The sequence below is a fragment of the Diceros bicornis genome, chromosome X (assembly GCF_020826845.1).
Source record: "Diceros bicornis minor isolate mBicDic1 chromosome X, mDicBic1.mat.cur, whole genome shotgun sequence".
In the NCBI taxonomy this organism is placed as follows: domain Eukaryota; kingdom Metazoa; phylum Chordata; class Mammalia; order Perissodactyla; family Rhinocerotidae; genus Diceros; species Diceros bicornis.
This window is the reverse complement of record NC_080781.1, coordinates 62,832,245-62,855,069: the sequence shown is the minus strand read 5'-3', so window position 1 is coordinate 62,855,069 and position 22,825 is coordinate 62,832,245. Positions and strand designations below refer to the sequence as shown.

At 48.0% G+C, this 22,825-nt stretch overlaps 2 long non-coding RNA genes across 2 annotated transcripts in view; one reads left to right on the top strand and one right to left on the bottom strand.

The window, feature by feature from the left end:
• Positions 1–2,388: 2,388 nt before the first annotated feature.
• The window catches only part of LOC131401088 (uncharacterized), a 35,205-nt gene continuing 14,768 nt past the window's right edge, over positions 2,389–22,825 (top strand). Inside the window, exons 1-3 of the long non-coding RNA XR_009217542.1 lie at positions 2,389–2,804; positions 13,233–13,423; positions 15,706–15,874. This is a non-coding gene — a long non-coding RNA (uncharacterized LOC131401088). The remainder of the gene's footprint in view (positions 2,805–13,232; positions 13,424–15,705; positions 15,875–22,825) is intronic.
• Positions 18,485–22,825, bottom strand: part of LOC131401089 (uncharacterized) — a 40,635-nt gene continuing 36,294 nt past the window's right edge. The window contains exons 2-3 of the long non-coding RNA XR_009217543.1: positions 20,893–21,163; positions 18,485–18,669 (exon numbers count right to left, since the gene is read on the bottom strand). This is a non-coding gene — a long non-coding RNA (uncharacterized LOC131401089). The remainder of the gene's footprint in view (positions 18,670–20,892; positions 21,164–22,825) is intronic.

Genomic DNA, 22,825 nt, shown 5'->3' with positions numbered 1-22,825 from the left:
CCTGAATAAAATCTGTTTTTATCACTTTGACTACTATCTGGCTTTGGTTTTCTTTAACAGGGATTGGGGTGGGAGTGGGGAGTGACTGCTCGTGGGTATGGAGTTTCTTTTTGAGGTGATGAAAATGTTATAAAATTGATGGTGGTGATTGTTGCACAACTCTATGTACACACTAAAAACCATTTAATTGTGTACTTTAAATGGATGAATTGTATGATATGTGAATTATATCTCAATAAAGATGTTAAAAAATTTTGCAGTGTCGGGATTTAAACCCAGGTCTAGCTAACTCTAAAGCTCACACTCTTCACAAGGCTGTTCTGCCACCCCAGAAGTTGCTTGATAAATGCACTGCTGTCATTAGGAATACCGTTCTGATTACTCAGTGGAAGGAAGAGTTCATGACTGAGAAAGCCACCTTGGAAGGGCTTTGGAAGTTCATGGACTTGAGCAGGAACCACCACAGCCCAGGGCAGTTGCAGACTGCCACAAAGCAGGCTTGTAATCCCAGGGATTCTACTGTCAGATTCTAACTATGAGAGGAAGTCAGAACTGCTGACTGACACCTGACAGCCTGGGGACACAGACCTCTCCAGTGACTTCCCATTTCAGGACCTGGGAAATGTCACTGGGCTGGGTCCTTCCTGCAGTTTACAAGCCTCTCAGTACCACATGCAGGCCAGCCCCAGTGCTCTCTGGGCGCTTGCAGAGTTCCAGGACCAGCCACCACAGTCCTAGAAGTGACCGAAGACAGAAGGTGTCTTAGGAATCATCCCAGTACCACCACATGGCCCCTGGCAAGACTGAAGCCAGCACCTCTACCTGGATTACCATACCAGCCTGGTGGACACCTGAAGCGTCCTGGCTTGTCAGGACATCAGGCAAGAGGCCTAAGGCATGGCACTCTCTTATCAGAGGACATAAGGCCAATGGAAAGAGAAAAATCTGTGCCTGGGCAACCAGAAGGACCACTATATATATCCCCAAGTCCCAAATTCCCACAGGGACAGAGGCCATGCAAAGAACTCTGACCCTTCCCCCTCAAGCCATTATTCCACACTTGCCAGCCAATCTTACTGCAAAAATGGCCCTTCCCTTCCCCAACTCAGGACTCCCTTTGGCCTTGGATCCCTTGTAACAACAGCGACTATTGATTGGGTGCTTACCATGTGCCAGCCACTGTGATAAGCTGTTATGCCTATTATCTAATCTAATCCTCTACAACATCACTGGAGATAGGTGGGCCCATTTTGCAGACAAGCAATCTGAGACACAGAGAAGTTAAGTACTTTGCCCAAGTTTGCATAGCTAAGAAAGTGGTAGAACTGGGCTTTGAATTCTGGCAGTCTGGCTTCAAAGCCCACGCTCTCAGCCACTTCTCTAGCATCTGCATCTCCGCCCAGGTACCTATATGGTGGCCCCATTTGGGAAGGAGCTTTAAAAAAGGTGCCCTTTTGTACTGCTCACCAAGCCCAAGTGTGAAGTCAACCAGAGGGCATAACAGGACACTGGAGGCAGCCTCAGGGATTCCAACACTCACAAAGAGGACCACTGACCCGCCCACCTCCCCACAGCTTATTGGCTCAGAGCAGCCCCTGTCTGCTGTAATTATGATTATCTGCCCCTGCCACTGGCCCATCCCACCCCACTCTGTTGTGAAGCTAGCTGCAGTGGGCCAGAACTCGGAGGGATATTATATGCCGATCCTTTAGCCCAGAGCATCACTTAGCAACAGGCACATCAATCTGCTGCTTTTAGGTTTCCTCAGCCCTGGGGCCCCTGCAGCCCACCAGAGGGCACTCCAATTATTTAATAGAGTGATGTACTACCAAGCTAGGGGAAGGGAGGGTTCCCTAGAGGTTTTAGCCCACCTCAAGCTAGCTTCACTGGGCATACCCAGAAAAACGCTGCCTTTTCTTCCCCCTGCCCCTCCCTTATACCCACAGGTGAGCACCTGAGGACTCCAGGCCCAGATAACTCTTTTTAGTAGCTGCCTTACTCTGTTATATTGACAAACACAGGAGTGCAAGAAATGGCCAATTTCTTTATTTTCACTAAATCAACCCAAATATGATTTTTATTTTCACCTCCTAGACTCTTAGGAAATTGAATTTCAGTTATTAACAGATCTTTTCCCCTACCACAGAGTTAGACAAATCCTGGGGTCAAATGTGAAGCAAAAGTTTGGGTGAGACCACTCCTTTCACTAGTCATTGTTCCATACAGGCAGTTTTCAGGCAGCCTCTGTTCTGATTGGTCATTGCTTCACTCTGACTGGTCGGAGAGCATGCCCTTCCAGTTGTTGAATATTCGACCAGCACCCTGGGGCGATAGGAGCCAGGTGAAATACCAGCTTCCTTAGTTTGATCCCAAGGTTTTCCTGAGCCTGCTTCCTACCAGTCTTCCCAGCCTCATGTCTTGCCACACCCTCTCTTGTACTTTCTGTTCCAGCAACGCTAAATTACAAAGTTGCCTGCCTGCAGCATGCTGCTGTCACCCCACCTCACCCCCACCTTTCCTCTAGTTGTTACTTCTGCCTGGATTGCCTCCTACACCTTTTAAGCCTCAGTTCAGGTACCCCTTCCTCTGGGAAGTCCTCTCTAACTATGCCAGTCTGTGCGAGGTGACCTTTCTCCATGTTCCCACACTCCTCTCTGCTTCCTTCTGTCATGGCACACAATGCAGCATATTGTACTTGTCTGTTTCCATTGTGTGTCTCTCTCACAGGTCTGGGAGCAACTGGAGAGTGGAGACTCCATCCTATTTGTCTCTGTATGCCAGCACCTTGCTTAGGACCTGACACAGTGAGTTTTGATAAATAAATGAATGAATGATTGAATGGAATAAATGAGGGAGATGGGCCAAGTTGACATCTGGAGAGGTTGAGAAGAAACCCATAATAATATGCTATGAATGGAGTGGTCCAATGGGGCTAAAAGGGTTTTCTTCCCCCTGCACCCTTCCTGGGGCCCTGAGCATACCAAGCTGGGATAACAGAAGGGGACATTTTGTGATGCAACCCAGAGGGGAGATCAACATGAGATTCTTTTAGCAGCATTATACACAAGGGGCATGCTAAGAGGCGGTCACTCTTGTCAGTTTGAAAGGCCTGATTGTCTTGTAATTGCTTGACCCTGAAGCTAGACCAGTGAGGAGTGCTTTCCTTGATCTCTCTTTCTACCTGAAAGGGTCCAAAGCCCTTTCTAGCTCCATTCAGTGACAACCTAGATACAACAGTATGAATGACAACCCAAGCCTAAGGACAAGGAGGAGAAGAGATAGGATCTTGAGGGGACATAGAGCTTAAAAGGCCAAGGGGCATGGGTTGGGGGAGGGAACGAGGGGTTCCTAGAAGAGAGGCTCCTTGAGACACCGAGACAGCAACTCAATGGGTGGCCCTGAAAGGGGAGAACAAAGGCCTGCTGAGGCCATTGATTCGGACAGAGGAGCTAATCCCAGAGTGGGGAGGGGGAGGGAGGACTCTCCAGATTGCAATAGGCACCCGGAGCTGGGAGTAAAGACCTAATCTTCACATTGTTCTGGACTCTGTGCATGTGACTGAGCAGGTAATAGTAAGACTTTTTTCTTCCAGTAAAGGACTATACTAGCCCACTCTTCTGATGTTAAAGGACATAACAGGGTTACATGGTGTGTGTTGGGGGGTCGAGGGAAGGGCCCTGTCCAGAACTGTTGAAGTGTGACACAGAGTCCAGCTGCACGAAAAACAAAGCATACCGAAGAACTGAGTCCAGGAGTGGCCCTTGTGGCCCCTAAATTGTTAGTAGAATGGGCCTGGGGCTGAGGAAACAAAGTGGACACAGTACAGGCAGTAAGGGTGCTAAGGAGCCCCTCCCAGTAGGAGAGGGATGTGATGGAGACAGCTGTGACCTCGGTACTAAAGTCCCTAGAGGAGGGTCACATTTAGGAATGGGTGCTTCATCAAGGAGCTGGGAGTCTATTTGTGTTGGGAATTTTCTAGGCTGGTTTCAACCTAACATTTCCCTCAGGAAATCAGACACAAACACAGAATTTTTAGAGGCAATTTGTTCACTTCTAGAGAGATGAGGCCCTCCATATTCTTCAAGGGATATGGTAGAATGGATTGGAAGAGCCCAGCAGACATTGGAGTCAGTGGGACACAGGGACACATCCCTAGAGATCTGCATCCCTAGAGCAAGGGATGCAGCCTGTGCTGGATGCTAACTAGGTACCAATAGCTCCGGAGTTCAGTGGCCTGTTTGGGGGTGGGTATGCTGTAGCAGGCAGGGAGCAGGAGACCACCTCCTGAGAAAGGAGTTTGAGGAGTGGCTCAGATGTGCTAAAGAGTACATATTTTTTGAAAGTAATATCTTAGAGACTATGCCAAGGAGGCACATTAGAAAGCTTGCAGGGCCTCATTTATGAGGGGGTACATGGGTTGAAAGTGCAAAATGCTTCAGCCATGTTTGGTGGTTGATTTTAGTGTAAGTCCTTTGGAGATGAAAAAGTGCTGGGGAAGCATATGCCAAGGTCTTGGCCACCTGGCAGAGAGGATCCAAAGTTCTGTTTTTTGGATGAGATTAAACATCTATTTACATAAGGCAGCAGAGAGGGGAGCCTAAAAGCTCTGCAAAGATTCAGGTTCAAAACAGTGCTGATCAGAGCCTCTCAGAGCCAGGCTGTTGGAGACAACACTAAGTTGCGTGATTGGCCTAAGGTATTTGTCAGGATGGGCTAACTGCTGTCTAACACCAACCCCGAAATCTCGAGGGCTTAACATAAAAGTTTAGTGCTAGCTCACATCAGTCCAATGTGGTCTGCAGGGGTGGGGGTGCTCTGCCCCTTGTTGTCATTCAGAGATTCAGCTTCAGTCATCTTATAATGCCACCATCTTCAACACAGGTCTTAAGGTTGCAAGGAAAGGGGAAGAGAGCATGAGGAAAACACACCTAATACTTAACCATCTCAGCCTGTGAGTGACACCTATCATTTCTGCTCACTTCCTGTTGCCACAAAACCCATCACATGGCCTATCTTTGAGGCAAGGAAGCTGGAAAATGTAGTCCCTGGCTAGGCAGTTGGTTTCCAGCAAAAACTCTATACTCTGGAAGGGAAGCACAAATCTTTGGTGGACAGCTGGCTGTCTCTGCCACAACCCACTGGAATTATCCTTTTTTTTTTTCTTTCCTTTACTTATTTATTTTTTTGTGTGTGAGGAAGATCAGCCCTGAGCTAACATCCATGCCAATCCTCCTCTTTTTGCTGAGGAAGACTGGCCCTGGGCAAACATCCATGCCCATCTTCCTCCACTTTATGTGGGACGCCGCCACAACATGGCCTGACAAGCGGTGTATCCGTGCACACCCGGGATCCGAACCGGTGAACCCCGGGCCGCCGCAGCGGAGCGCGCTCACTTAACTGCTTGCGCCACCGGGCCAGCCCGCCTGGAATTATCCTTGTTGATACAATTACTTGGTGTTATGAGATTAAATTGAGGTTATTACAAGTGATTAGAAGTAGGCTGGGGCAACTGTGCCTACATTTTAGGTCAAAACTCAAGTTTTGGTGGTTGATGCAGAAGTAGCTGTAGGGAGGCATATGGAATGATTGGCAGCTATACCAAGGAGAGTAGGGATGAGGAACCTCCAAGCCTTACCTTAGCTGGGGAGAAAACTCCCAGCCAATCTGAAAGAGTCTCAGGCTGGAGTTAGCCGAGTGCTGGGCAGTACAGGACTCATTCCTGTGTGGCTTCTCCAATACCCTCTGGAATAGATTCCCAGCAAGTTCAGACCCTATTCCCCAAAGCAAATGGGACTATAGATAAAGGTAAAAATAGAGACAAAGCCATGACAATCATTTTATGAGCAACATCTGACTCAAGTAGAATGGCCACTGTTGACCATCTATCCAACATCCCCTCCTCCACCACACATCTTTCTTAACAAGTCTCCTGACTGCACTGGTGGTGCTCTGGTGGTGGAAGTAGGGGTATGAATGGTACTCTGGGGACAGGCTGATTCATGAAGGAGATGGAGCTATGCTGTTGGGTGGGGGCTCCCTAGATCTGGTGTGAATGGAGTGGGATGTTACCCAAGGCAGCCTGCAACAATATTGCTGGGATAGAATCAGAATTGATTGCTGAGAGGTCACAGGTTGGAAAATAAGAAAAAGCATCACAGCCAAAGGATGAGGTAAAGTTGGAAACAGGAGGATAAACAATAAAGATTTTAACCTGGAAAGCCAAAGGTAGGACAAGGTGGAGTGGGAGGCCTGGATGCAGGTAGCTGAGCAGAGATTATTAGTTTCAATGTTCCACTTTGGGAATTCATAGAGGACTTCTCTGAGATAGGAGCCATGCCTCTCTGTGCAGCAAGTTTGAGGGGCCAACCACAGCAGAGTGATATGTAACAGTGGTGTAGGCTGGAGCCTGAGAGGACTCTGAAAACCTCTGTAAACACGTAAATCAAATCCAGCCCACAACTATTGAGTGACTGCTGTAGCACTGGGTGAGAGGGGTGGTGGTGACTGACCAGTTTCTGAACACCCTGCCTGTTTGGGGAGGGACTCTCAAGACAGGTGGGAAGCAGTCTAGATGCCAAAGGGAGACAGGTAGTTCTCTTTCCAGTTCCATGACAGCTATAGGCACAGTCATGTGACCTAAATGCAGCCAATCAGGTGCTCCCACTGATGGCAAGAGATTATTTGTAATATCTAAGGATAAGTGTCCAGAGGTGGCAGTGTTAGTGACAGCATGTAGCATTCTGCTCCTAGGGCAAGATCTTGGCTGGACCTCACCTCCCTTGTACAATGATTAGATCTCATAATCCTCTGGGTGATTCTGTGAGCTATATCCTTCCTGTATGGGGAAGTTAGCTAGAACTGTTGCTGGTGTGTGTAATCCAGAACTCTGACTGACATGATGTATGGTCTGCTCAGGATGCATGAGATCCAGTCCTGGCCCTTATGGAGCCTGTAGTCTGGCTTCTGCTTTGAACACTTTTTGGAACATAGTGTGTGATGAAGAACTAAATATGATCTGGATGAGGAGAGAGACAATTGATCATGAAAGAATTTAGGAGCAGTTCAAGATGTTAGAGAAACACCAGGTAACTGAGTATCTTGTGAATTCTACAAATGCCACCGTCTGCAGCACCTCAAGACAGAGAGGTCAGGAGGCTGGTAAGGTCAAGGATGTGATGAGGTGGAGTCTCAGCTGGATCTCGGGGGCTGGGAAGCTTTAGGGTAAGCAGAAAGGATGGACTAGGACACTGCCTGCTCCCCCAGCAGCACAGGGCACACTGGTGGGCGAGAAGCAGTGATACTCAGAATCGTCCCTTATGGTTCTCTAGTTCTTGCCATAGCATGCGTGCACACAGCATCTCTTTTAGGCCTCGCAATATCGATTTAAGGGAGGTAGGACAGGGCTTTTTATTATTCCCTCTTCCTAGATGAGGAACTAAGATTCAAACCAGTCAAGTGGTTTGCCTAAGGTCACAGAGTCATAGAACCACAGCGTGGGAAGCAAACTTTCAACATGTTTCAACAACATCCCAATGGATGGGCTAAGCCCCTGCTCTGTTTGCATACCTCTAGTGTAGGAGTTCACTATTTCCCCCTTGGTCAGCTCAGACTTCCAGAAAGTTCTTCCTTATGTTGAGCTGAAATGTCTGTCCTGTTAACCCACCAGTACCATAGAACTGATCCATAGCAGACCCAGGACTAGAACTCATGTATCTTGCCTTCTGGTCCAGGCCCTTTCTGTTGTCCCTCACTGCATACTGCCCATGGCCTTGTCCCCTCCCTTGTTGCCTCTCGTTCTGCCTAGACTGTGAGTAACAGATGGCCCTTGCTAGGGGGCAGTAAGTGGGAAAGCTCATAAATTGGTAGGGCAGGCGTGGGGTGGGGAGCAAGGTGGCCAGCAGGGCGGCCTGGCCTCCGGTTTGCTCCATCGCCCTGAAAACAATTTGCTTGTCTGGCATGCTAATTTGCTTTATGTCTTCCCTTATTAATCACATTGTTTTGCACAGGCCTGTGAGCTTCAAATGTGTTTGTTATGACTGCAATTATGTGTGACCGACCACGGACCCAGCAGTCTGGAGGCGGGATTTTCTCCCTCCCTTGTACTCCCAGACTCCAGGGGCCTCGCTTGGAGCCCCAGCCTGTTCCTCTTAGCAAGACTGTGAAGGGGAGTGAGGTTCCTACTTTCTTCACCTGCAGGGCCTGAGCATTCAGCCCTGTGGGCAAATGGGCCTCTTTAGGTAAGGCTCAAAAGGAGGGAAGGAAGGAACCTCCATCCCTCCTCCAAGATGTATACCTGCTCCCTCCCAGGAGTACAGGAAGACAGAAGTGACAGACATGGAGGGCATGAAATGACCAACCCTGAAAAACATGAGAAAGCAGCCCCCAAACACACTTCCACTTGTCAGCAAAATGATGAGGGTTTGAGTGGGAAATTGCACTAATTGCAAAGAACTTAATAGGAACCAGCTCAAAATCCTGAGCCTACTGAGGGCCCTGTTCCTTTGTAAGAAGCCAGACGGGGTCTATTATTTTTAAATGTCAGCTAGATGGAGGCTATGACAGGGAGAAGGATGAGGCTCCTTTTCTTGAAGTACAGAGGAGGTTCAGCATGCTCGGGGGAAGGTTCCCAGCCCTCTTGGCGCCTTCCTGCCTTTCTGCAAGGTGCCTACCAGGAATGTCCTGGTGCCAGGAGCCAGGTCAGTCCCTGCCTGGGGCCCCTCACTGAGGCAGGTCAGCAGCACATCTGGTTTCCATTAGCCTCTCTCTCCCACCACTCCTCCCCCACTTCCCCGTGTCTCATTGTGTCTCATTGGTGACAGGCTGCTGTAGGTGTCTTGACAAAAGCTTCCTGAGGGATTCTCAGTATGTGTTGTCCTTCTGCTTGGTGTGCCGATTTTCATGGACCCTCCAGGGTCTTTCCATAATTAGTCAGTCTGTCAGTTCATCTGTCTGTCAGTCAGCCTGTCCATCAACCATCAGTCTCTATTAGCCAGCAAGACAGTTTGTCAGTCAATCAGACAGCCAGACAGTCCATCTGTCAACTAGCTCTGGCCATCTAGGCAATCAGCCAGTCAGTCAATCTGTCCTTCTGTCTGTCAGTCAGTCAGTTGTTTGAGGAGGGGAGACGGGACACAGACCTCAGGAAGGACACATGTCATATAACGTGGAAGAGGGGGACCAGAGCCACCCTCATTAGCCTAGTGTGCTGTGAAGGCGTAAATGCTGAGGCGGTGGTGGAGAGGGGGTCAGAACCGAGGTAGGGCTAATTTGGGAAGGCTTTCTAGAGGCAAAACATTTGAAGGGGTCCAGAGAGCCTTGACTGGACTGGGACTTCTCAGCCCTATCTCTGACTCCAGCTGAAGCAGCTCAGGGTGTGACCCTGAGCTGAGGGATTAGGGGCTGGGAGTTGAGGACTTGGTGGTGCCGTGGAGAGAGCTCTACTCCCAGCTCTGTCTCTGATTAGCTCTGAGACATTGTGCAAGTTCTCTGCATCACAGCTCCCCATTTGTACCACTGGGGGACAAGTGGGGGGCAGCAGTGGACCAGATGAGCCCTAAAGGCCCTCCCAGCTCTGATATGCCCTGGTCTTTCTATGGTTCATGACCGGGAGAGGGAAGAACTGTAATCCTGAGGCCTAGCTTAGGTTCTCAGCTAGGGCTTCTGGCCTGGATCAGTTTTCTGGACATAGGCCCTCCAAATGGAAATCACCAATCCTAACAGAAATATGGACAGACATACAGATACATGGGCAAAAATAGCTGGCTGGGGCACCCCTCAGCTAAACAACAAACTGCAGTGGTTGATCTTGCTGAATGTAGGTTTGTCAGAGGCAGCTGTTCCTGAGTTGGGGCATTGTGGAATGGGTGAGCCATTTCTGGTACTGTTAGAGGGACAGGAAAGACTGTTTGGAGGAGGTGGATTTTCAAGTGGGTTGTGAAAGAGGAGGAAAGAGGCTTGGCAGGGAGAAAGGGAGAAGTAGTGTCATAACTCAGGATTTCACCCCCCCTTCCTAAGCCATCTCTTCTCTTCACCTCTGTATACCCTCCCAAGCTGTTGGCTGGGGTCATACCCAGTTTAGAGCTTGTTGATGCACTGACCTCAAGGTCATGAGAAGGCAAGTCTGGAAGGGCCCTTAGAAGCTATCCACCAGGGATACTGAGGCCCAGAGACAGGGAGAGACTTGCCCCTTAGAATACAGTGTAGGGCCGGCCCTGTGGCTTAGCAGTTAAGTGCACGCGCTCCACTACTGGTGGCCCGGGTTCGGATCCCGGGCGTGCACCAACGCACCGTTTCTCCAGCCATGCTGAGGCCGCGTCCCACACACAGCAACTAGAAAGATGTGCAACTATGACATACAACTATCTACTGGGGCTTTGGGGAAAAAAGAAAAAAGGAGGAGGATTGGCAATAGATGTTAGCTCAGAGCCCATCTTCCTCAGCAAAAAAAAAAAAAAAAGGAGGATTAGCATGGATGTTAGCTCAGGGCTGATCTTCCTCACAAAAAGAAAAACAAAAAGAATACAGTGTAAAAAGCACAGTAATAGATACATGGACAAAATGCTATGGATGCACAGAGGAGAAATCAGCTGTCTGGAAAGGCTTGACAGGGGCCCTGATGGCCTTGATCTTGAAGAATGAGTAGAACAGCAGGTGTACAGGGAAAGGGGTTCCAGGCAGAGAGGAGCACAGGGTCCACAGGCACAGAGTGGCGAGTATAAATGTGAGGAAGTGGTAAATGTGGTCGAAAAGAGCTACAGCAAAGAGGGCAGGGCAGAGGCAAAATACTGAATCAGAACTAGATTCTGAAGGGCCAGAAAGGCCAGGTGGGGAATTTGAGGTTTATCTTGTAAGTATTGGGGACCTACTGGTTTTTAAGCAGGGAGATGATCATATTATTGTTTTTAACAATAATACATTACAGATTACATTAGGTTCCATTAATGGAATCAATCTTGTCTGCACATTCAGGTTCAGCAGGCCTGGTTCAAATCCTGGCTCCACCACTTACTAGCTGTGTGACCTTGGGTGTGTTATGCAAATTTTCAGTGGCTCGGTTTCATCATCTGTATAAACAGAGGCAATAATGGCACAATTCTCATAGGGTTTTTCTGAGGTAAGACATGTCAAGTGCCTAAAACAGAGCCTGGCCCATAGTAAGCACTCAATAAACGTCAGCCGCAAGTAATGATGGTGGTATCTTCCTTTCATGCGGGAGGATTTTTGAGGCTCAGAAAGGTGAAGTCGCTTTTTGCAGGACCACACAGCCAGTCTATGGCAGAGCTAGGTTTCAAAGCCAAAGTCTGGGCTAATATTTGTGTCTTAAAAACATCTCAAGAGACCCTGTGAAGGATCGGGTAGTGAGAGAGACCAGAGCCTACGCCACCACTTGGGAGGCTGTTGCAACCACTGGGGCATGAAGATGCCTGTTGGAACCCAGGGGAGCCACTTTGCCCAGCCAGACTGTCATTTGGGAGCCTCTGAGGAGCTGGCCTGGCCCAGGGAAGAGCTGTTCTTTCCATCAGTGGGGCTGGGGAGGTTAATGGCATTCCCAGGAAGGGCCAGGGATTAGGGAAGCCTGCACTGCAGAGCCAAATTCTTTCACCTCTAGTGAGTTTTCCAGAGTTTCCCTCTTTGCCCCTCAGTGCCTGGCCCCAGGAAAAAAGATGGGGGATGGGCTGAGACCTCCCACTCCCAGCCCCATGGACCAGGCTGGAGGAGAGTGTGGCCCCCCACTGGGCTGGCCCTGGTCCCGGCTGTGGCTGTTCCGGCAGGAGCGATGGGAAAGGAGGAAGGCCCCAGCACTCTTGCTGGGGTGCAGCAGGGGTGGACAAAGAGGAGAGGGCTGGGACCCTTCAGAGGCTGGACAATTAGAGACAAGTCACATTCCAGGGGAATCCACATCTGGGATGAGCCTGAGCCAGGGCCAGCCCTGTAATCCATTGCAGATGCAATGGCCAGCAGCAGATGTGGGCAGGACCTCCCTCGTGGGTGGCTGGGGGATGGGGGGCTTGCAGGGGCGGGGAGATGAAGAACAGCTTCCAGACACCACCAGGCAGCTCCTCTTGAGAGGCTGCTACCTGGCTGCAATTCCATGCACAGCACCTTGCCAGTGGCATTGCAACTGGGCTGAGAGGCCACAGCTGGCCCGGGGACCCTGACCTCAGCTAAGTGTTTCTGGGAGCAAGGCTGGGGCCAGGAGGCCATCAGCCTCCATGCTGGGCTTTTCTGCACCCCAAGAAGGCCTTTTTTCAGATGCTATTTGTTGGACAGCAGCAGTTTCAGTGGCCTAAAACCTGAGGAGGCAGGAATTTGGGACTCTGTCTGACTCGGACTAGCTCCAGCCTATTCATCCTCCAGGGACTCTGGGGCTGGCATTTCCAGGAGGAAGTCTAAAGGACTTGGTGCCAGGAAGTGCTGATCTTTCTGGACCCAAGTGGGCAGGGCTAGATAATGTCTAGTCTTCTGTGCCAGCCATGTGACCTGACAGTTGGCACCAGAACAGTGCCCTGGGGGAAGAAAGGGGGAACTCAGCAAGGGCTCCTTGTTGGTTGGTTTTGCAAAGGCCATCCAGAGGTCTAGGAGGTAGATGGAGGGAGTCCAGGGGTTACGAAGCAGGATGTCCCTCATCTCTGAGTGGGGACGTGTAATTGCTCCATCAGCCAGCCTGCTTGGCAGGGCACCTGCAATCAAAGAATCATCATTTTAGAATGGCAGAATGGGGGATGGGATTTAGGCTTACCGTGGTCTATCCCAAACCCTTCATGTCACGGAGAAGAGAAGAGGCTCAGAGAGAGGCACAGGCTTGTCTCAGGTTAGGGACCAATGGCAGAGCTAAGCCGACAAGGCAGGGCTCCTGATTCCCAGCTGAGTGCTGTTTCCCACAGCCCTGGGCTGCTTGATGGAAAGAATGGGTGAGTGAGTGAGTAGGTGAATAAAACGGAAAGGTTTGGCTGCTAAGACGGAATTGTGGGCTGGCTAAAGCTTTTTAGAAACAGTGGATATGTCCATTTCCAGCCTCTCAGCCATGTACTGCTTGCCTGAAAGACAAGAATACATCTTGCTCTTTTTCTCTCAACCGTGTCTCCCCACAGGCTCCAAAGAAGGGGAAGGATTCATCCCAGGTCACCCACCAAGCCAAGGGCAGGGGCAGGATGTAAAGCCAGGTGTCCCTTGAGCCCCCACTCCTCACCTCTCTCTGCCAGAGTTGAAGACAATTTTCATCCATTTCACAGGCAAGGAAACCGGAGACAGGCACAGAGGGGGCACAAGACGGATTACAGGATGAGCTTTAAATCAGGCCTGGCAGGACTCCGCGTGTAATGGATTCCTGTTGGCGGGAGCAGCATTCGTGGCCCCTGTGGGTCCAGGCAGCCCCAGAGTCATGTCACTCTGGATCAACGACAGGTGGCAGCAGAGGACCACGGTACGCAGCCTAGGCCTTGACTATTAGGCTTGCACAGCTCCCCTCCTTAGGCCCGAAGTTGGCTAGATTGGTATCCTGAGTGCACGTGGGGCTCCTGGCAGAGCAGCCAGGCTGAGGGGCCTGGGGCACCCGGAGCCAGGATAAGTGGGTGCTTACTGAAGAGTAACGTCCTCAACAATGGTGAAAAACAGGACAGAACATCTGAGAGGGAGGAAGTTTGGGGGTGGGGGTAGGGGAGCTGGACAGAGCCTAAGATGGAGAGGGAACTGCAGGACCTGCAGAGAAAGAGAGAGAGAGAAGGAGGGAGAGAGGGAGAGAAGAAGGGAGAGGGACAGAGAGACAGAGAAATAGGCTGACAGTTCAGAGAAAAACAAAGATGTACAGAGTCTGTGCAATCTATCCATACACACATGCTGAATCATGGAACTTTCCATCCGGAAGGACCTTTAGAGGCCACTTAGTCCAAACCTTCCATCTTACACATGGGGGTACTGAGACTCAGAGAAGATGTGATTTACTCAAGGTCACACAGTAAATTTATGATAAGCAGGGACTGGTCCCAGCCCAACTTCTCCCCTGATTCCCAAACTACAGCTCTTTTGACCAAAACCCCCTTTAGACAGTATACATGGTAACTGCCTGGGGATCTATCCAATATTTGCCACAGACTTGGGGAGATATAGAAATGGAGACAGATACTCAGACAGAGGCAGAGGGAGGCAGTGCAAGAGGAGAAAGGAAGGAGGAGCAGGAAGGAACAGTCCTCAAAGGCAGGTGGAGCAAGGTTGCCCTGGCATTGAGAAGCTCCCCTCCCCACTGGCTTGCCCTCCAGGGTCCCACCTGAGGCTAGGCAGCCAGCCGACCATGAGGGGCACTCAATTCTCTATATTGGATGGTCCTGCCCCCCTCAGACCAAGCCTAGCCCACCCTAGAGCAGGAGACCAGGTACATGAAAAAGGAGTCCAGGCTGGATTCTAGAGTTGGAGAGAAGAAGGCCTTGATTTTCTTCTACCTCTGCCACCTGCTCACTGTAAGATCCCTGCCTGATTTCACCATAGAGTGTGGACACCTTGTTTCCTGACCGGGACCCAAGCTCTGCCACCTCAGGCCTGCTGGTCCAAGTTAGGACATCCATGCTGTGTCATCATCAGCTCCAGCGAATATATTTTTCAAACTGAAAAATCTGGCCAGATTGTCTAATGTATCATCTGATCACAGAACAGAATATTAAAAATTAGGCTTGTGCCTGGAAATCTGGGCCATCTGGTTACTGTCCTGTTACTCCGTCCACTGGCTTCCCCTTCACACACAGACCTGGAGATGCCCCCAGCTGTTAGCCAGGCGCTGAGGCTGAGAAATGAGGAAGGGGAAGGAGAACTAATGTATACTAAGCTCTTGCCATGTGTCAGGCATTTTCTGTCCATTATCTCATTTACTTCTCATGGCAACGTATGAGGTAGGTACTCTTATAATCCTTATTTCACAGATGAGGAAACAAGTTCAGACCGCGGAACTCATTCACCTAAGGTCACACAAGTATACCCAGCCAGGCACAGAGCAGGCTCCATGACACCAGTATGATGAACTGACCTCCCCAGCAGATAAAACCTTTCTAAGGAGTGAAAGGAAGCAGAAATGCCACCCTGAAAGCTATTGTAGACATGGGGTATATCAACAGAGGTAAAGGGACGAAATGAAGTAGGTAGCAACCTTGCTCTTCTCTGCTCTCTGGAATATGTGTCCGATTTTGAGCCCTATAGATTGAGGTCATACTAGTGCATGTCTATAGGGCAGTGAGGATGTTGGGGAGGGGCTTGGAGCCCACCTCTGTGAGGAGCAGTTGGAGGAACTGAGGCTATTGGGCTTGGAGGTGTGACTTCAGAGACTTCAGACTACTCAAGGGGTAGGTATGTTCTGTGTGGCCCCAGGGGACTGAGATAAGAGGTGGTAGCTATAGGGAGGCAGATGTGAACTCAGTACAAGGAAGAACTTTCTCAGAGTCCAGGCTATCCTGTCATAAAACTGGTTGCCTTGAGAGAAAGTGAGCTCCCCATTACTGATGGTATTGAAACATGATCAAGCTGAGCACTTGGTAAATTCATCACAGCCCGGAGACTCCATGAATCTGATTCTGTGAGGGTTAGAGCTCTCTAAGGCCGCTCTCCCCCAGGGAGATTCCACAACTTCCCTCCACTACTTTTTTCCAGTGCCTCAAGTCTTTTAAAGCCAGAAAGTCATTCCATAGGTCTCACCTAAATTCCTCTTACTGGAGTCATTCTTAGTTCCATACAGGACTGGCTGCTGAGAAGGGCGAGGTGGAGGAAGCAGCAAAGCAAGGCCACCAGAGACCTAGAGGAGAATCATTCTCAAATTGCCAACGTTAAGCAGGCAGATGGCCAATGACGAATGGGAGGGAAAGCATTCAGAAAACATTACAGTTGAGATGTAAAGGTACTTTTTCTTTAACAATATTATCTTTCATGATTGATTTTGATTCAAGTTGCTAACATTTGAAAAGCGGTGGGGGTGGTGAGTTGCTTACATCTTCGTTATTTGGAACATGACATTAATCAACCACTTTAGGTAATGCTGAACATTTTCCTTTAATGTCAGGAAATCCTTTCTTAGGGCTAATCTAAATGTCAATTACAGCACCACCAGACCATTGTTAAACATTAAATTTGCATAACGTTCTATTGAGTGAGAGGTGTAGATTGTCAGGTGGCTGCCAGGGGCGAGAGACTGATGATGGTTCTGGTTTGTCCTGACAAGACGACAGGGATGTCCTGGACTAAGAAAGTTTGAACTGAAATGGATGAATGACCCATCTCTGCTGAATCAAATATTGTTTCTCTCCATTTTCCCACATCTTCACTACTTAGGTCAACATCCGTTTATCAGAGATGTGTGCAGCACTCAGAGGAGGCTGGCCTGAGGAGCTATCATTTCTGCCCTGGAGGCTCCAACTTGCTCTTAACATTTCTCTTCTCTATCACCTTAGAAATCTACTTTCTCCATCCCTGTGATCAGCTGTCCTCAGGAGAGTGCCCTGGCTTTGGCACCTTTGCCTGGAGTAGTTTATCCAACTGTGAGAAGCCCAGAGGCGGGAGAGTAGTGTAAAGAAAGGCTACCCTTCTTCCTGCAGGCTATGTGCATGTATGGCTTACTGTGTGATTAAGGCCAGGTTCTATTATAGATTTGGACCTGTGGATTTCTCTAAAAGATACCCCTGTTTTGGAGGAAGAAAAGGGGGCTTGCTCTAGTGAGTGTTTATACAAATTCCAGCTGTCTTGGGTCAGGTTCCTGAGAAGTGGAGCCTGAAGCAGGGATTCGGGGCATGTGATTAATTGCGGGCATGCCCTTCCAGAAAAACCTGTAAGTGAGGCAGGAAAGCGGGATAGGGAAGAGGTAGCCAAGAAAGGATTTGGTCTGTGGTAAAATCCAGCCTTGACCTGATCTAGAGTGGATATGGGGGCTCTGGAGCATAAATCGCACCACAGAGTTGTACCATCTTGAGGAGAAGGACTGGACTTCTGTATTCCTGTATCAGTCACTTTTTGCCTGCCCCGTCCCCCCATGGGGGGCAGGTATAACCTCCCATGCAACTCTTAATTAGGTGGCTTTCATCAGCTAAGGGCAAGTGTCCGAGGTCTTGCCATTAGCCACAGCACTCACAGCAGCTGAGAATGTGTGTACCAGCTGGACAAGGGGATCTGGCCCTGGCACCAACATCTACTACAGCAGGACTGCCATCCTAGGTTTCTAAAGGCCTCCTCCTATGAAGTGCAAGGACTTCAATCACCATGGATCTGCCAATCAGCTATGAGCTAGCTGTGTATCACTGAGCAGAGCTACTGGGGCGTTGTAAAAGGAAGGGTTAGGAAGTTGTCACTTGTGCAAGAATGAGACAAAAGTCCAAGATCCTGGGTCAGGGAAGCCACATGCCTGAGACAGACAGGGAGCTGGGGGGAAGACACTAGGCAAAGGTGACTCCAGGGTGTGTTAGGTCATCAGGAGTGTAGTGTTATCACTTCAAGAGATAGAGTTTGGGGATCCACCCAGCTCATCAGCTTTTACACTGGGATTAAACTGGAATTAATCTAGATGGATTGTTTTGTGCTGCATGTAGTATTTTAAATTATGGTATTTCCTTTTTCTTCTCCTTGTTCATTTTCATTGTGAAAATGTCAGCCAGTACCAGTATGTTCAAGGGAACCAAGGGAATAGCTTGGCAACCATCCCGGGGCTGCTATGTTGCCTGAGAATGATAGCAGCTACCACCTATTGAGCACTTAGTGTGTACCAAACACCTATTGAGTACTTACTTTCATGCATGATTAGCTCATTGAGTTCTCCTAATAGGACTTGGGTTATACTGTATATGGAGGAGGATGGTGAGAAAAGGAAGTGTCAAAGATAACTCCTGGTTTCTGAATGGAGGGTGATGCCATTATCTGAGATGAACACTGGAGAAGGAACTCTTCTCTGGCCTCAGCTCTCTCTACTTTGGGCTGAAAAATTCCAGTTTCTATAAATGCTTCCTTGTGAGGCCTTTTTTGAAGATTCTGGAACTTCTTAGAGTTGCCCTAGATCCTGACTGGGAAGTTTCTAGATTGCAGAAGACTTGCTAATTTCTTTATTTCTTTAGTCCCTCTTAACTGACATAGCTGGTGTGTCAAAACAACCAAGTTGCACTCGACTCATTCAATTCCTCTGATGGACATCAACCCTTGATTGTTCTAGGACAGGACCAAGGCTTTCTTCCTCTACCCCAACCCCAGCAAAATCCTAACCAGGAGGATGTGTAGGAAGATGTACATTTGCTACCTTGTCCCTTCCCTAAAAAAGAGTCACAAGAAAACCCCATTTTTTGGCAGTAAATAAACAAGCAAGCACTTTTTAATTTCCAAGTACTTAAAAGTAATATGTATTGAATGCTAAGCTAAACCCTTTACATGGATTATTTTATTTAATTTTAAAATTTGTGTGAAATAGATATTTGTGTCCATTAGGATGCTTTTAGCAGCAAGTAAAAGAAACTATGATTCAAACTGACTTAAACAATTAGGAAATTTATTATCTCAAATAACAGGATGTCCAGAGTATAGCAGGCTTCAGGCATGGTGAAATTAATGGCTCCACAATGTCCTTAGGGAACTAGGATCTTTTCATCTCTTGATTCTGCCATCCTCAGGAAAACTTCTGCTTAAGGGAGTTCCAAACATCACTGCCAGGCATAACATCACCTGGAGGAAAAGAAAAACTCTCTCTTTGTCTCCTTGGAAGGAAGGAAATCTTTCCCAGAGATCCCCAAGTAGACTTCCCTTCATGTCTCATTGGCCAGGATTAGGTCACATGTTCATTCCTGAGCCAATCACTAACAAGGGGAATGGAAAAGATGTGATTGGATTAGCTTACTTATTTGAAGTGGAAGGAAGGACACTAAAATATTACCATGTTCTCATTCTACAGAAGAGGAGATTAAGGCTCACTGAGATGAACTAACAGAGTAACTTGCCCAAAGTAACACACCTAGTAAGTGACAGGACTGAGATATAAATCCAGTACTTTCCTGTTTGCTGTACTTATTGATTATTAAATACTTGTTAATTGCCAAGAGCTTACTGAGGTGGTACAAGGGGTCTTTATTATCCAAGTATTCTTTTTTCAAGAAGGTTAGGTAGTAAAGCAGTCAGAAGGTTAGGTAGTAAAGCAAGAGACCATTAAGATATCATCCAACTAGTGAACTGGCCAATTATAAAATTACTCTGACATTCCTCCCAGATTAACACTAGCATCTACATCAGTGTTTTCTGACTGTTGGATGTTATAAACAACAGAGAATAAAGAATAAATACAATGATAATCAGTTTGCAAAGTGAAATTGCAAATATGAGAAAAGATTCAGGAGTTCGTAAAGTCAACAAAAATGATATTGGAAAACTGCTGGAATCTCAGAAAAGCCATAGACACATGAGAGACTGGCAGAATTAGATCAGTTAACAGTTGAAGAAGAGCAAGTCAACAAGGATGAGAACAAGATAAAGGCTTCAAAGAATAATGATTTGACTCTCATATTATTAAGAGATATCCTTGGGAAAACCAAAATCCTGAGATTATTTTTTTATAAAGTGATCGTCTTTATAACCATGCTGTGAAAAGCTAAGTAAAAATGTTATGCCATGCTGTCATTCAGTTTTATCAGAAAAATCACACCATAAAGCAACTAATGCTTGAGTCATTCTTCACTTGCCCTAAGAACTAGAACAGAACTGCAATTTCAGCCTAAATTTGTGAAATGTAAGATAAACTGCTTGTCATGATTTTTGGTTCCATTTTTGTGATAAATTCAAATAAACATTTTTTTTTACTATTTACTATGACAGTTTAAACAGATTCACTGAAAGTGGAATTCCCCTTCCCCCTCCCCCCACAGTATCAATTATCTGCAGATAAAGAGGATTTCCTATAGAATGTTAAGATCACGCTAGAATCAAATCAATCTGGCTCAGCCACTCATTAGTTTTTTGGCTTTGGGCAAGTCTTTCAGCTTTTCCAAGTCCAGTTTTCTCATCTGTAAAATGATGACGCTTCAAAGGGTTATCGTAGAGATTAAATTACATACTCATTTAAAGCACTTACCATAGTCCTTCACACGTAGTACTCATTTAATCAATGTTAGCTGCTGTTGGGGTGGTGCTGTTGTTAAAGGGGCTGTGTGGAACGTTTACAAGAGTATGGACTCCAGAGTCTGTTGGACCTTGAGTTCTAATCTTGACTTGGCCATTTCCTTACTATGTGATCTGGGAGAAGCCACTTTCCTTCTCCGGGCCTCAGTGATCTCCTCTGGAAATTGGACCACATAGAGTTGCTGTGATGGTTAACTAAAATAACTGGCACCCAGCAGTCACTGTCACTTAACAAGTTTTATTTATCTGTGCTGAACATTGTGTCCAGTGTTGCATGCAAGTACATATGGGGGTCATGTATAAGAAATGTAAGAGGAGGCATGTTCCTGTCCTCAAGGGGCTTATATTTCACAAAGAAAACCACTAATGTGTTGTGTGCCAGCTACATGCCCTCTCTGGGCCTCAGTTTTCCTTTCTGTAGTATTAAGTAAGTCCTTAAACTAATTGATCTCTAAAGTTCTCAAATTTTGAGAATCAGCAGTCATGTGGACTCCTGAAACAAGTATAGAGCAAGCCAAGGCAACTTGGTTCCAAGTGTGAGTTGCTGGAGTCCACAAAGGACATCCTTCAGGAGCCCAGAGGAGAGGAGGGAGTATAGTCCAATGGAACGAGTACTGGCTTTGGGGCCAAACAGACCTGGGTTTAAATCCCAGCTCTTCCACTTGCTAGTTGGATCACCTTGAACCACTCACTTCTCTCAGAGCCTCTATCTCCTCCTCTGTAAAATGGGACTAAAAATCTCTGCCTTATAAGGATATGGTGAGAAATAATCAAGCTTACGCATTTGAAAGTATCTAATTTGCAGTAGGTGCTTTGCTTCTTGCTTAAGGAGTCTTCCTGGAGACTGGGAAACTTGAGGCAGGAGTTTTTGGTGGGAAGAAAGCCACTGGAAATCTGGGTACAGTTGGGCAGAATAGTAGAGAATGGTCTTTTGGCAGATGCCTTTATCGGGAGGGCAAAGTGCCAGGCTCCGACACTGCAAGCCCACTGCCCTGAGGTCCATGAAGAAGCCTTCCCCTTGCCAGCCTCTGCCTGGGATTCTCATCAAGGCCTAGAGGGGGGGAAAAAAGAAACCGAAATGAAATATATATTTATAACAATAATAATAATTATTCTTTCACCAATTTTCTCTTCCTCCGATGTAGTCTGGCAAGGACTACAGAGCAGGAAAACTGCTAAAATTGAGAGTAATGGTGCCCCCAGGACAAATAAAGAGGGAACTTCAAACCAGCAGATGCTGCTGAAAACCCCAACACAGGAAATATCTGCAGAATGAATTGAGAATTTATGGGGGTTTGGGTTTTCAGGATTTATAAGTAAGTTCCATGAGCAGAGAGGGGAGATGGAAGAGAGAGAGCAGGACAGGGCAAGAGGAGTGGGCTGAGGGCAAAGGACAGCTGCTCCTCCACCTCTAGCTAGGCACAGAGGCAGGGATGTCAGTGGGGAGCTCCAGGGACAATGGTGGCCTGGGCAGGCTGGGCTGAGCTGGGGTGCATCCCAGTGTGCCCTGTGGCACCAGTGTCAACCTCATTGTGGGCTGGCAGCTGGGTAGAGGTGGGCATGTGGAGCTATGGGCAAATGTGTATAGACGGGAAAGGCCAACTGATAATGATGGTGATAATCACTAGGCCCACCATCAGCAGGGCCTCCCTGGGATCCAGGCTTTCAGCCTTTCCTAGACCTTTCCCAACCTCGAGCATATTAGAGTCAGGTGAGAAAATGTATGCCCAGAGTGTGCAAGTAGGTTGGGCCAAGGAAGGTGGGAGTGAGTGAAGATGGCATTCCTGCAGGCTCCTGGGAGGCTCCAAGTGCTAAACCCATAGATCTGCAGCAGCTCAACCCCTCTGGGCTTGTTTTTCCCACCTGTAAGATGGTGCAGGGGTTTAGACCACAGTAGACAATGGGCTTGTTACTGAAGTGTTGGTAGGGGAAAGGTGGGGGAGCAGGGAAAGTGGGACTATAGATTGCCAGAGATGGGGCAGAAGAAAAGTAGAGAGGGGCCCTTCCCAAAGCAAAGGAGGGCTCTGGAGGTGCTGACAATTTCCAGAGCCTCAGGGGCTCTGAAATACCTTTTTTCACTAGCCTGGCTATGGGACTACGAGTTCAGATTGCATTCAGGCCACCCTAGAGGCAGGCACTTCAAATACCCCAAAGAACCCTGAAAGTTTTCTATTTCTGGTCCCTGCCCAAAGGAGGATTTGGGAGGAAAGCCATTCGGCTGCATTTAGAGGTTAGTGATGCTCGGAAAGTGTATGTTGAGCCAGCTCCTGGAAATGGAGACCCTTTGCTTCTTTATTGGAACAAAATCCTAGTCACAGGCAAAATGAAGAGGTGCTCAGAGGAGGGATAGAGGGAAGTAAGGTGAGGGCTGGTGGGAGGCAAAACTTCCCCAGGTCTCCCTGGAGGGATACCATGAGATGGGCCTTACCATGGTCATTCAGGGCTTGCTGAATAGGAGGGAACTTTCTCAATCAGCCCACTTGTCCTCAGGAGGCCAGAAACACAGGTCTGCCTTGGGAGGGAGTGAGTACCCTGTTTTTGAAGGTGTTTAAGCCACAGCCTGACAATCACCTATCATTGGGAATGCTGTTGAGAGCATGTCTTCATTAAATTGGGGGGTTGGTAGGAAAGCTGGGCTATATTTAAAATGTCTTCCAGCCCAGTAGTCCTATGACTCACTGAGTTCAACTGTTGTGTGACTTTGAGTGACTTC